The sequence below is a fragment of the Cotesia glomerata genome, linkage group LG9 (genome assembly GCF_020080835.1).
Source record: "Cotesia glomerata isolate CgM1 linkage group LG9, MPM_Cglom_v2.3, whole genome shotgun sequence".
Taxonomy (NCBI): Eukaryota; Metazoa; Arthropoda; class Insecta; order Hymenoptera; family Braconidae; genus Cotesia; species Cotesia glomerata.
In genome coordinates, this window is record NC_058166.1 from 5,529,482 (window position 1) to 5,543,767 (window position 14,286).

General features: G+C 34.6%; 1 long non-coding RNA gene across 1 annotated transcript; it reads left to right on the forward strand.

Moving 5' to 3' along the window:
- The first annotated feature begins 5,096 nt into the window (after positions 1 to 5,096).
- On the forward strand, positions 5,097 to 5,406 carry LOC123272092. The gene is made up of 2 exons (XR_006511022.1): positions 5,097 to 5,212; positions 5,274 to 5,406. It is a non-coding gene; the product is annotated as an uncharacterized LOC123272092 (long non-coding RNA).
- The last annotated feature ends 8,880 nt before the right edge of the window (positions 5,407 to 14,286 follow it).

Here is a 14,286-nt window from a genome sequence, read left to right on the forward strand (position 1 = left end):
TTGTATATTATTTTGAGCTCTCCGAGCTCAAAAAATAGCTTTTGTATGCTTTTGAGCTCTTCGAGCTCAAAAGTTTGATAGAAGTTTGATAAAACACTATTTTTTTAATTTTCAAATCGCAATGACTTTTGAATGAATGAACCGATTTTCACGCGGTTGGTGGCATTTGACGCAGTTTTTTAAGCTTTATAAAAAATGTTTGAGTTTATATTGACAGAGTGGAAAAATTCGGAGTAATTCCGAAAAAACGCTTTTTTCGGTTTTCTTTCGTCAAAGATAACTCACGAACGAATTAACCGATTTTGACCGGACTGGCGGCGATCGATGTGGTTTTTTGATGTTAAGAGCTGATTAGTTTTTGAAATTGATCGGTAAAGCCGTTTAAAAGTTATTCCAAAAAAACCACTTTTGAAAAAATTTTTTTTTGTAGTTTTTTTGCGATTTCTCAAAATCTACCGGTCCGAATCGATCTAAAGTGTATTGGAAATCTAAGTTTGGTCAAGCCCTTTCGAATGGCACCAACCGCGATAAAATCGGTCAAGCTGTTCAAAAGTTACGAGAGGTTTAAATACATCCACACACACACACACACACACACACACACACACACACACACACACACACACACACACACACACACACACACACACACACACACACCATCGCGGGAATAGTCAGGGAAGCTTCCTATGGACCTCGAAACGTCGAGATTCGATGAAAACTCTATTTTCGTAAAATAGGGTGAAAACAATAACTTCCTGATTTTTGAAAATCTTCGATTTTCTTAGCGGGAAGTTAAAAATGATAATTAAAGGAATTATTGATTTAAATTAAATAATCTGGAGCTCAATAACATAATAATAATAGTAATAATAATAATAAATATCATCATTACTATTATATTTATCATCAATTCAGTGTGACCATTAAAATTATTTTCAATATCATCTTTATTATTATTATTTTTTTTATTATTTAGTGTCATTATCATATTGATGTTAGTAAAGATCACAATTCGTAAACTTATAAATAATATTCGTATTATGTAAGGAATATCATCGTTTCAAACTTCGCTCAATTAACAAGTAGTGCCACCTACAGGCAACAATCATCAAGACGTTTGTAGTATCTGTACATTGCTCGAACAGAATTACTCAGATCTTGATCAGCTGACTTTTCCGAAGAAAGCAAAATCAAACAATTCTAGCTCTTATAAGTATTGACTCTAGTTAATAAATGCAATTGAATTAGAAGAAAATACATTTAGAAAAATACATATGGAAAGTTGTTTAATAATTAATTCCAGGGATTTTATATTAAGAAAAATTTTCAAATCAAAAGTTGTATTTTTCCCGCGGAAATTGAATGTTTATAAAGTTTCAATATAAATCATTTAAAGTATCACTTTTCGTACAATATCTAGCAGCATTAATAAAATTTTATATAAATAAGCCGCGAATACTCTTTAGCTTAGATTGATACACTAAATTATCAATTGTAAGCTTTTAATTTCACATAAATTTAAAAAAAATTTTTACATTTTTGTAGTTGTGATAGTCGTGAATTTAAATTTAATACTTTAATACCTAATAATTTAAAAACAATATCAATGATAATAATGATAAATAGTATTATCAATTTATTTTTACCATTATAAATATTTTCAGTATTATCCTTATTGTCATTGTTAATATTGTCGTTATTATAATTATTATTATTTTAATTATTATTTAGTGTCATTATCGTATTATTGTTAGTACCCATGTAGAAAAATATTATATTGCAATATAATCTGAATATAATAATTTGCGCATATAATGGAATATAATCAGATTATATTGTAATATAATTAGATTATATTGCAATATAATGCATTATAATGTAAACTGAAAAGCTTTAAATTCTGGAGTTTAGATAATTTTGCTGTAAATAATCTAAATTTTATTAAGAATAATTATTAATACACTTAATTACTGCATAACATTTTTATTCGATTTAACTTACAGGTCAATAAATATTTACAATACGTTTTTGTCAAAATTAGCTTTGTAAACTTAAATTTTTTAGCAAACAAACATAATTTTTTACTTTTAAAATTTTTCCTCCGATGTCATCAAGTTGAACCGCTACTAAACGAAACGTCTCTCGAATTTCTGTGATGTAATCTAATTGAGTTTTCTTTTCGTCAGTTATGGTCACTATAATAGAGTCTATAGAGCAGGGAATCAATTCTCGTACAATTGCAAATGAAAAATTTCTAAAAGATATAAAAAATTGAATTATACCAAAACATTGATTGTTATTCCATGAAATACAAGAGTTGCACCTTTTTTTTTCTCTGAGATAATTTTCCGAACTATAAATTTTGGAATCAATTGTTGCTCTGGCATGAATTGTAAATACTTCCCGCTCTAGAATGTCAACGTCTATCAAAGTTTCGTTATGTATCGCTAACAGTACTGGTCTCGTAACTAATTTATTACTTAATGAGTTCGTCATAATAATTTTACCTTTGTCTATATTTTTTTCACGGTTAAATTTTGATTTCAAGTTATTCTTTGCATTAAATAATTCCATTGTATTCGCAATTTCTAGATTTATTTTATTGGGACCGTGTATGCACTTCAAAATTTCTCTATTCCCATCTTCAAATGAAAACGCTGACCAGCCTGGTATTGGACCCCATAATCTGACGAAACGTGATAAATGAATAAGTTGGTGAACAATAAAAGTGCATTTATTCAGTCCATATAGTCTTTCAAATCCTGTGCAAAACTTCTGAATAAGTTCTTCAGCTACATCAATTTCTTCTGTCTTGATCTGTTTTTGTAAAAAAATTGCCGTTGCCTTAACGAGAAGAAGAAAGTTTTCGTAGTATTTTTCAATTAATTTTCCTCGTAGTAAAATAGGGAAATAAAGTAAACAAAGATTCAAAATTTCAGAGCTCTTGTAAAAAGACTTATACTTCAGGTTTCTTGGTACTCTGTGGATGTTATCAGGAACACGGATGTCATTTATTTCCCGGTTTAATATTTTTAAACATCCCTTTTCAAAAAACGTCGGTGACCAGATTTGAATCAGTGATTTAAATACGCCAATGAGCCCGTGCATATACTCAGGAACGAAACCAATAGAGAGATCAAAATATGGTATTAACCCAGCGATGGAAACTCCTTTGATACCTCTCATATGCTCACGATTTTCATTAAAAGCAGTTTCAGCACATCGGATAATGCTAGCATCTGTACGAGGAGGGTATTCTTTTAAAAAAGTAAATGAGTGATTGTGACCAGATCCAATAGCACAAGTTTGTCCTGGATGTTCACAGTATGGGCAGCTGAAAGCGCCGTTATAAAGCATTATTTCCATCACAGCAGCTCGAGCAGGAGCATCTAAACATGCTATTGGAGCTATAACGATGCTGTGGTGATTCCCTTCTTGAGGATGGTTCCATGAAAAACCCTTGTCAAATAAATTTTGAAGAGTAGATACAAATGGTGTCAAAACGAAGTCGTTTTTGGCTTTTGGTGATAGCTGTAGTATAAACCAGCTGTTATTTGAAAGGACCGGCGGAGTTTTACGTTAATATTTAATATTTGAAGTTGAACAGGCCACAATTGACCATTAGAACTATTTGATACTGGAGCACCGTCGAGATTCCACATTAAAAAAAGATTGTATTTTTTTCATATTGGCCAGTCTAGTAATTTTTTATCTGTTCTCCATCCATGATATCTGTTAATAAGTCATCTTTGGTCTCTTCTCATTTCTTCATTTTTATCTATTAACGAATACAAATTTCTTCGCTCAAAACAATCTTTTAAGGTTGGAATTATATCATATTCGACGAAAACATCTACTCTTGAAGTTCGTTGACAATCTTCACACATAGAATCATCTTGATGAGTATGAAACTCACCTCTATAATGCCCACATCCTTCACAGATTACATGTTTGTGAATCGCAGTGTCAAAGGAAGGTATCTCAGACTTCAAAAATTTTTTAAATTGATATTTATTTCTAGGGACATTATTTGGTTGAGGTAAAATATTGTAGAGCAATTGTAAAATTTCTTCTGTTGCTTTTTTAGTCAGTGAGTTCGTCAGTGAGCATTCTAGAATTTTAAAAATGAAATTACCACAATTGATTGGTGAATTGTTGTACAGGGGCTTTTCTGACCACGCCGTATCATCTTCATCTTCACTTTCATTCTTAGAAGAATCATCATCATCATCATCATGAGAAGCAGTATTGTTTGAGGAATATGAATGCAAACCAATATTTTCTTCACAATTATTATTATTCGAATCATTTAAATTATTTTCTTCAATAATCTCACTCAAAAATTTGTAACTTGTGTCTGAAATATTTTGTTTAATGTCAGTTATTTCTTCTTTCCTCTTTTGTACTCGATTTTTTGTTCTTCGAGGAATTTTATGCTATGTAAATAAATAAAAATAAATTATTGCATTCAAATCACCAAGTACAGTAAATATTTCTTACATTATCTGGATCAGTGAGATATTTATAGTATCGTTTACTCATTTTTACTATTTATTATTATTATTATGGATTATAGTCTAAGTTATTAAAGGATAAATTTATAACACATAAATATATAATACTATCGTCGATTAAAACAAACGATAGTTAATAAAAACAATAGTCATTTATTATAGTAATCTGCGAGTATACAAAACTAAACAACTAACCAACCTATACTCTGAATTTACATTTACATAATTGAAAATGCAATATTTAATATCAGAAGATGATGTCCGTTTTTACATACGAGAATTGAAATCAATCGTCCAAGAGAGTGAAGCGATCATAACGGTAGGATCTAAAGTGTTATTCTATCATCCTGAAAATGTGAGTCAAAAGAAAACAAAAATTATTAAACGGAATAGTTATAAAAAATGTCTCGTGAGTACTCTTACATATTAATAAATTATTTTTTTTTTATTTTTTTTATTTTACTGTTAATAAACTAGATTTAATGACATTTTGTCTTATATTCAAGATAGTTGTTAAGTTATTTAAATAATAAATTAATATTCTAGGATCAGAAAAATTACTTCAAAATGAATTGGATAAAATTGTGTTACAAAGAGAAAAAGTTCAAGGAAAATCTGACAAAAGTACTCCTGATAAATTAAGTCAAAAAAAATTTGTACAACCAGCAGAAAAAGGGAAAAAAATTAATCAGAAAGTAAGTATTATTTGACCTTAATTTACATGATTATTTTTCAACTCTTGCTTATTTTACGTAGGATCCGCAAAAAGAAGCCCAACGTGTCAACAGCTATCGAACTATGGACTATCTTCAAAAAAATAAACCGCACTGGAGATTTAATCTACCATTCACTCAAGAATATAATGAAGAATCTCAAAAAGCAAATAACGTAATATTTTATTTTATTTTTATTTGTAATTATCTTAAAGAGAATTAACTTTCAGGAACAAAAGGCGTTTAACAAACAAAAATTAGAATTGCACAAATTTTTGGTTAACGATTTAAAGCCAATGTTAACTGACGCAATATTTAAAACAAATAATATAATAGATTTCCTCGGTTTTTCTCCTGTTACCTCTTCAAACACAAATAATGCGATTAACTCACAAGAGCTTTCAATTGAACATCCTACTGATCTACAGCAACATCATCCATTCCAGTTTCCGAATCCTTTTTCTAACTCTCTTTGGAATGTCTCACTTCTGATGATAATAATAATTCATTAGAGAATTGTCAACGACAAATTTCACCAGCTTCAGCAGTACACCAGAGTAGAGTTTTAGCTCTACGTGGTAATTTGTATTTAATTTTATCATAATGTTTTTTATTAAATAAAAAAATTTTCAGACACACGTCAACAGAATTCCGAATATCATCGAAATCCACCATCGACCTCATTTTATCATAATGATTCATCCATGTTAAGCCGCCCTAAACCGAAAATTATTAACACTCAAAACTTATCTAACCAATTGCAAAACCTCTATCCTGTACAGAAAGTAAAACTAATTATAATAATAATCAAAATCCACCGACTAAAAATGTTCAACAATTACCAAACCCTTCACTGTGCCAGAGTCAGATTCGTACTTTTACAAGTATTTTTTTATCAATAGTTTATACATTTGTCCTACTTAGCCTACTTAATTTCAAGCAATGTACTCTGATGATTTACCACCTGGATCAATGAGTAAATCTACAGAACAATCTCCAACATATCAACATAACTTGTCTTCAGCTTATTTTTCTCATCGTCAACCTTACAAACCAAATCAAGAATATTATAACCAACCAATGTCGCACAAAAATGGATCATCATCAGTGAATGATCGTTATGATTTACCCCAATATCGTCAACAATCAACAGTACGTGAATACGCAGCTATCGCCGACCCTGAATTTGATGAGATCCCATCAGAATTACTCCGAAATGATCGCTCCGCATACGAAAAGTACCAATTATCACCATCGCTTATTGATCACTCTTCCTCAACAAACATACGTTCAAAGAGAGATGTTGATTCTGAAAATTTATGTTTTGATGAGTCTCATGTACAAAATCGTTCATCACGGGCTATGTCTACTGTGAGTCGTTCACCGATTTCGCCACTTCAAGATAAACGTCGCAAACGTAAGAACAATATTTATTTTCAAATATATAATAAACAACTAATAAATTGATTAAATTCAATTCAATGAAAGAAAGCTTACGTATAACGAGCTCAATGTCGTCTGATGATGGAGAACGAAAAATTGAGAAAATTTCACAGGAATCGGCAAGGAATGGTTCTCGCAAACCTACTTCTAAGAAAATGACGCCATCGGACACTCAATTGACATTGCGCTATCCTGACGACGAATCAGCTGGCACTTCGGAATTAATACCTCAGAGGGGTATCTATGTTAACACTCAAGGTTTAAAAAATTTAAAAGGCTCGACCAGCGATTTGAGAAGCTTTGCCAGAGGACTGTTAACATTAATTTTCACTGACGAGGCAATGAAAACTTGCACCCTGTCTAACTCTATTAGAGGGAAAAAAAAAGAAAAGGGTCAAAGTGGCGAAACCCATTCTTATTTAGATCAGAATGGATTGAAAGTTTTGCTGGGTAAAACAATAATAGTTTCAAAAATAATAATTTTTACTCTACAGCACAGTTTGAAGAAAAAAATTTTATTGTATAGTATTTCATTTAATCAATCAATTTCTTTTATTTTCAGAATACTTAGATATTTATAGAAAGGAGCAGGGATGGAAGAAGTTGGATGAACAAACCATCAAACAAAGCCTTCGCAACAAACTAGTTGCTAGCAGAGAATAGGAGATTTGAGTCTAAAATTTGTATGAGGAAAGTTATTTTTTTCGTTGATTTCAATTCATATTAACAATACTTATTCATTCAATTTTCATTTATATTTACTGTTAAAAATGTCATAATTATTATAATAAAATAATTTTTTAAAAACCTTAAATCTTAATCATTAAATATTAATAGCATTACTTCTTCTAGCTACTTTAACCACTTATTTAAAGTTTAAAATTTTAAATTGGACTGAGTTTGCACCACATCAGGTACAATTAAGTTTGTTTAATCGTTTAATTATACTTCCAGCCTCGTTATCATGTACAAACTGTAAATATTCAGAGACTGACAACAAATTTTTTATTTTTCTTTTATTCAAGAAGTGAAAAATAAATTTTTACTTATTTTTTTTTCATAGAAGATTGTTTGTCACAGAACGTAGTAAAACTTGAAATTTTTCTAACCATCTCATCATTTTCCGTGTGAGATCCAAGCTCACTCCTGCGTCTGCTATTTTAAATGTCGATGAATTCTGCGCACTGTGGGCAGTGAAACTCTCATCAACACACCACACTCTAAAAGAAAATTTTGTATCCACAGGTTAAGCGTTTCCGCCGAGACAGCATTTTCATTTTAAATATTTTTAATAAAAAATACTACAAAAAGTAGTATATAATGTTAACTTTATAAACTCAAAAAACTATTTTCGGTCTACATTATAATGAATTATATTGCAATATAATCTGATTATATTCCATTATATGCGCAAATTATTATATTCAGATTATATTCCAATATAATATTTTTCTACATGGGTAAATAACACAATTAGTAAACTTATAAATAATATTCGTATTATGTAAGGAATATCATCGTTTCAAACTTCGCTCAATTAACAAGTAGTGCCACCTACAGGCAACAATCATCAAGACGTTTGTAGTATCTGTACATTGCTCGAACAGAATTACTCAGATCTTGATCAGCTGACTTTTCCGAAGAAAGCAAAATCAAACAATTCTAGCTCTTTTAGGGCCAGTTTTTCAAATCAAGATAAAATTTTATCCTGGATGAAATTATTATTGCCAGTATATTTATATATATGAAATATATAGACATATTTTCATCATTAGATAAAATTTTATCCTGGATTGAGAAACTGGCCCTTAAATATTGACTCTAGTTAATAAATGCAACTGAATGAGAAGCAAATATATTTAGAAAGATACAGATCGAAAGTTATTTAATAATTAATCCTTGGGATTTTATATTAAAAAAAAATATTTTAAGATTTTTTGTTTTTAAAAAAATTTTTAATTCAAAGTTTGTATTTTTCCCGCGGAAATTGAATGTTTATAAAGTTTCAATATAAATCATTTAAAGTATCACTTTTCGTACAATATCTAGCAGCATTGATAAAATTTTATATCAATAAGCCGCGAACATTCTTTAGCTTAGATTGATAAACTAAATGATCAGTTGTAAACTTTTAATTTCACATATATTTTGAAAAATTTTTTTACATTTTTGTAGTTGTGATAGTTGTAAATTTGAATTTAATACTTTAATACTTAATAATTAAAAAACAATGTCAATGATTATAATGATAAACCATATTATCAATTTATTTTTACCATTATAAATATTTTTAGTATCATCCTTATTGTCATTGTTAATATTGTCGTTATTATAATTATTATTTAGTGTCAATATCATATTGTTGTTAGTAAATATCACAATTCGTAAACTTATAAATAATATTCGTATTTTGTAAGAAATATCATTGTTTCAAACTTCGCTTAATTAACAAGTAGTGCCACCTACAGGCAACAATCATCAAGACGTTTGTAGTATCTGTACATTGCTCGAACAGAATTAATCAGATCTTGATCAGCTGACTTTTTCAAAGAAAGCAAAATCAAACAATGCTAGCTCTTTTAAGTATTGACTCTAGGTAATAAATGCAATTGAATTAAAAGAAAATTTATTTAGAAAAATACATATGGAGAGTTATTTAATAATTAATTCTAGGGATTTTATATTAAAAAAAAAATTTTAACATTATTTGTTATTAAAAAAATGTATTTTTCCCGCAGAAATTGAATGTTTATAAAGTTTCAATATAAATCAATTAAAGTATCACTTATCGTACAATATCTAGCAGCATTAATAAAATTTTATATGAATAAGCCACAAATACTCTTTGACTTAGATTAACAAACTAAATTATCAATTGAAAATTTAATTTTACATGAATTTTTACATTTTTTTGTAATTGAGATAATTATAAATTCAAATCTAATCCTCAATACTCAATAATTTAAAAATGATAATAATAATAATAATAATAATAATAATAATAATAATAATAATAATAATAATAATAATATTAATAATAATAATAATAATTATCCAACACCTGAACGGGTGGAAGCTTTTTGGACTGAGTTGTATGGAGATCAACCAAACGTGAACGCTAATACTCCAGCTCTGCACGACTTTAAAGCATTCTGTCGGGAACACCGTAGACAGAATGCTGATGAAGAGAGCCCTGCAGTCAGTGTGAATGAAGTTCGTTCAGCTCTAAATGGCAGCAAAAATTGGGCTGCCCCGGGACCAGATGGCATAAATGTCTTTTGGTGGAAGAAGTTTACTTCTACCCACCTCCATCTGGCCCGTATATTTACATCGTACACTAGAGCTGACGAACCGATTCCAGACTGGATCGTGGAAGGGGGAACCGCACTGATACCAAAAAAAGGTGACTTTTCTGGACCAAAGAATTACAGGCCTATCACCTGCTTGAATGCGGTTTATAAAATTTTTACAAAAATTTTAAACAACCGTATTTTGCATGAGATAGAACCTGTATGGCAACAGATATATGAACAGCGTGGCAGCAAAAGAGGCCTGTCAGGTTGCAAAGAGAACTTGATAGTTGATCGATGTGTCACACAAGATGCGATCTACTATCAACGCAACCTGTCAATGGCCTGGATCGACTATCGCAAGGCATTTGACTCAACTTCTCATGAGTTGATTTTATATCTCCTCAAATGCCTAGGGGTCAATCCTGAAATAGTGGAATGCATTCGGCGTACAATGCAGCTCTGGCGAACGCGTTTTCACATTGGAAGTGGAAACGCATTGCACATAACCGGAGTTGTAGAGTACAAACGAGGGGTCTTCCAAGGTGATTCCTTGAGCCCTCTGCTGTTTTGCATCTCACTGCTGCCTATATCTGTTGCTCTCCGTAAACTCATTAGAGGTACTCTGTGGGGCCTCCGGGTGATCGAAAATACTCGATTACCCATCTGCTTTATATGGATGACCTGAAGCTGTATAGTGCTGATGAAGATCATCTACAGGCAGCCCTTAACATCGTAGCAGAGTACACTCGGGATGCCGGAATGTCTTTTGGTTGGACAAGTGTGCGGTCGTACATCTGGCGAGGGGTAAGTGCTCTGTTACGGGTGATGATGTCGAGTTGGTAGATGGGAGCGTTTTAAGACAATTAGACGCCGGAGAGTTGTATAGATATCTAGGAATGGAAGAGCACCGCATGCATGCGGTCTCCGAAGTCCAAGCAACTCTCCGTAGCGAGTATGTTAGGAGACTCCGGAAAATTTGGTCCTCCGAACTTTCCGGCAAAAATAAAGTCTCCGCTACTAACACGCTCGCTGTCCCAGTCTTACTATACTCTTTCGGTGTCTTCAAAATGGGCCCGAAAGGATCTGCGAGATCTCGACATCAGAACCCGTAAGACTATCAACATGAACCGGAGCATGCACCCCAATTCATCAGTCGCCAGATTATACCTCTCCCCGGTCGATCGGAGGAGAGGTTTGCAGAGCTGGAGCGGCTTCACGATCGTTTAGTCCTGGGTTTAACACACGAAGTTGTCAATTTCACTGCAGATGAGGATGACTTTCTTATGCAAATTGTTCATAAACATGAGAATGCGCATAAGGGGTCGTTCTTATATAAGGCAGCAATATATGCGGCAAGAACCCTTGGTCTTGGAGAAATAAACGCTCTTATGGAACTCCGAAAGAAGGAGGAATTCAAAAACGCCATCAAACGCCGAGGAAAAACTACTCCTAGGCAAACTGATGGACAAGTCTATGCACACAGCGTGTTCTTCAAACACGTGCGTGATCATGGCTTGTCCACCCAGCTGACGTTTTCCTTCTTAAAGTCAGCTGGCCTGATGTCCAGACCGAAACTGAAGGGTTCATATTTGCTTGCCAAGATGGTGTCATTTACACTCTAGAGTACCGTAGCAAGGTGCTCCAGGTGCAGCTCCCGGACACGACCTGCAGGGCGTGTAAACAACATCCCGGAGACGCTTATGCACATTTTGTCAGGATGTCCTGTGCTGGCGAGGGGTGCATACTTCCAGGGTCACAATGCTGCCTTGAGAGTACTGTACTACTATCTTCGTCACCGCTACGGTATTGACGTGACACCGGTGCTGCCTTATCTGCCAGGAGATATTCCCCAGGTTGTTGAGAATGACAGTTGCAAAATTTATTGGAACATGCCGTTTGCAACAACTCGGCGGATAGATCACAACAAACCTGATATTGTGCTCTTCGACAAGGCTACTCGTGACATTTATGTCATTGAGTTCTCGGCCCCGGCTGAATACAACATCTCAGCCAAAGAAGAGCACACAACCCAGATATATCAGGATCTCCTGTTTGAAATTGGCAAACTTTACCCAGGTTACCGTGTCAAGCTCGTCGTCCTGATTGTTGGCGTCCTCGGAGGGATGAAACAGTCTTTTGTATCCTCACTTGCCAGAGTTCCAGCTTGCTCATCAAAGCTGAATTCTTGGCGGTCAGGATGCAGAAGGCTGTCATACTAGGTTCCCTCCGTCTACTTAGGAAAATGACTTTGGCCTGCTGTGATCACTAACCGCCTTGTTGTGCGGAGTGGTCCAGCAGTAATGGATGGAGCTCAGGCTGGGCCCTCTGATAATCGGACTCCGGGGACAACCCCCCTGAGCATTTAATAACACACATTAATAATAATAATACACACAATAATAATAATTATTATTATTATTATTATTATTATTATTATTATTATTATTATTATTATTATTATTATTATTATTATTATTATGTTATTAAATGCTCAGGGGGGTTGTCCCCGAAGTCCGACTCTCCGAGGGCCCAGCCTGAGCTCCATCCATTACTGCTGGACCACTCCGCACAACAAGGCGGTTAGCGGCCACAGCAGGCCAAAGTCATTTCCCTAAGTAGACGGAGGGAACCTAATATTACAGCCTTCTGCATCCTGACAGCCAAGAACTCAGATTTTGACGTGCAAGCTGGAACTTTGGCAAGTGAGGATACAAAAGACTGTTTCATCCCTCCAAGGACGCCAACAATCAGGACGACGAGCTTGACACGGTAACCTGGGTAAAGTTTGCCAATTTCAAACAGGAGATCCTGATATATCTGTCTTTTGTGCTCTTCTTTGGCTGAGATGTTGTGTTCAGCCGGGGCCGAGAACTCAATGACATAAATGTCACGAGTAGCCTTGTCGAAGAGCACAATATCGGGTTTGTTGTGATCGATCCGCCGGGTTGTTGCAAATGGCATGTTCCAGTAAATTTTGCAACTGTCATTCTCAACAACCTGGGGAATATCTCCTGGCAGATAAGGCAGCACTGGTGTCATATCAATACCGTAGTAATGACGAAGATAGTAGTACAGTACTCTCAGGGCAGCGTTGTGACGCTGGATATATGCACCTCTCGCCAGCACAGGACATGCTGACAAAAGGTGCATGAGCGTCTCCGGGTGTTGTTTACACATCCTACATGACGTGTCCAGAAGCTGCACCTGGAGCACCTTGCTACGGTATTCTAGAGTGTTAATGACACCATCTTGGCAAGCAAATATGAACCCTTCAGTCTCGGACATCAGGCCAGCTGACTTTAAGAAGGAAAACGTCAGCTGGGTGGACAAGCCATGATCACGCACGTGTTTGAAGAACACGCTGTGCATGGACTTGTCCATCAGTTCGCCTAGGAGTAGTTTTTCCTCGGCGTTCCTGATGACGCTCTTGAATTCCTCCTTTCGGAGTTCCATAAGAGCGTTTATCTCTCCAAGACCAAAGGTTCTTGCTGCATATATAGCTGCCTTATACAAGAACGACCCCTTATGCGCATTCTCATGTTTATGAACAATTTGCATAAGAAAGTCATCCTCGTCTGCAGTGAAATTGACAACTTCGTTTGTTAAACCCAGGACCAAACGATCATGCAGCCGCTCCAAACTCTGCAGACCTCTCCCACCGATGGACCGGGAGAGGTATAATTTGGCGACTGATGAATTGGGGTGCATGCTCCGGTTCATGTTGATAGTCTTACGGGTTTTGATGTCGAGATCTCGCAGATCCTTTCGGGCCCATTTTAAGACACCGAAAGAGTATAGTAAGACTGGGACAGCGAGCGTGTTAGTAGCGGAGACTTTATTTTTACCGGAAAGTTCGGAGGACCAAATTTTCCGGAGTCTCCTAACATACTCGCTACGGAGAGTTGCTTGGACTTCGGAGACCGCATGCATGCGGTGCTCTTCCATTCCTAGATATCTATACAACTCTCCGGCGCCTAATTGTCTTAAAACGCTCCCATCTACCAACTCGACATCATCACCCGTAACAGAGCACTTACCCCTCGCCAGATGTACGACCGCACACTTGTCCAACCCAAAAGACATTCCAACATCCCGCGTGTACTCTGCTACGATGTTAAGAGCCGCCTGTAGATGATCTTCATCAGCACTATATAGCTTCAGATCATCCATATAAAGCAGATGGGTAATCGAGTATTTTCGATCACCCGGAGGCCCCACTGAGTACCCACGAGTTTTACGGAGAGCAACAGATATAGGCAGCAGTGAGATGCAAAACAGCAGAGGGCTCAAGGAATCGCCTTGGAAGACCCCTCGTTTGTA